The sequence below is a fragment of the Euprymna scolopes genome, chromosome 20 (assembly GCF_053919585.1).
Source record: "Euprymna scolopes isolate OS-2025 chromosome 20, ASM5391958v1, whole genome shotgun sequence".
NCBI classification, from domain to species: domain Eukaryota; kingdom Metazoa; phylum Mollusca; class Cephalopoda; order Sepiida; family Sepiolidae; genus Euprymna; species Euprymna scolopes.
Window position 1 is genome coordinate 60,167,318 of NC_136501.1, and position 1,348 is coordinate 60,168,665.

The following is a 1,348-nucleotide window of genomic DNA, read 5'->3' on the forward strand; positions in this document are numbered from 1 at the left end:
CAATAACAATAACAATAATAATAATAATAACAATAATAATAACAATAACAATAACAATAATAATAACAATAATAATAGCAATAATAATAATAACAATAATAACAATAACAATAACATCTCTCTCTAAGACACAACAACAAACTCTCAATAACACTCTCTAAGACTGCACTTTAATAAGACTCACTTTTAACAAAGAACAATAAACAATATGAATAAATATACAACAATAAGAATTACAGTCACAGAGTTACTACTTCGCATTAATTATGATACATTTGTAATTAAATAGTTTATCTTTAATGCATTCGTTTTTTTATTTGACCAGTTACACTCATTTTTTGTTCTGTTACTGGTACCTCTTTATTCAAATGCTAATTGCGATTGTTTTGGATTTTGTATTATATTGTTATTATATCCTATTATAAATCTTCTAAATGTTTTGTAGTAGAGAGTGATAACTTAATTATATTCATATTGAAGAATTTCTTCAATCTGCTGTTTCTAGGAAAACTCTTATCAACAATACAATAATAATATTTGGAAATTTTTTGAGAAAACATGTTTACTGTATGGCCAATAAAACGTTTTAGCAGATCGTTTTCCATTTTTATTTAGTTTTTGTGTTTGATGCATGACGCATTAGCACTATTTAAACTTTGCTCAGTATGTGAGACAATTTACATAATACTGTTTATAGATACATTATTATGTTTCTCTTACGTTTTCTCCCCTCTTATTATACGTTTATTTATATGATATGCAACCATATAGATATAAACAAATAATTCTGTGTGCATCAATATTAGATTTACTTATCTTTATGACGTGATTAAGATACACTATATATCAAGTTTTTTTTCTCCATCGAATCACTCGCAAGAGATTAAAAACTGTCGTATACTTTACGACCATTTCAGAAAACAGTTCTAGAAGAGTTGTGCCTGGATTGGCTTCGACCAAGGCTTTTATTTTATTGTTTTCAACGCTCGATGGCCGACAGCTACGCTCATCACTTTAAGACTCTCGTCAGCGCCACGAAATTTCTTAAAGCACCATTGTGCTGTGCATTCAGTAGTAGTAACTAGGTCAAACGCCTCGTTGATAACGCGAGCTGTTTCAGCTGCTTTTCGGCCTTGCTGAATTGAAATAAGAAAATTGTGCGGATTTGCTTTTTTCAAAGTTGTAAAACGTTCTGAATAGACGATATAATTGTTTTTAAACCATTGTAATTTAAACGATTATATAGAGCGAAAAAAACTCTTTTAAATCATAAAGAAGTAAAATTATTATAACGAAAAATTGTTTGAAAATACATCATTTGAAATCCAAATGAATTTTCCGGATGTAC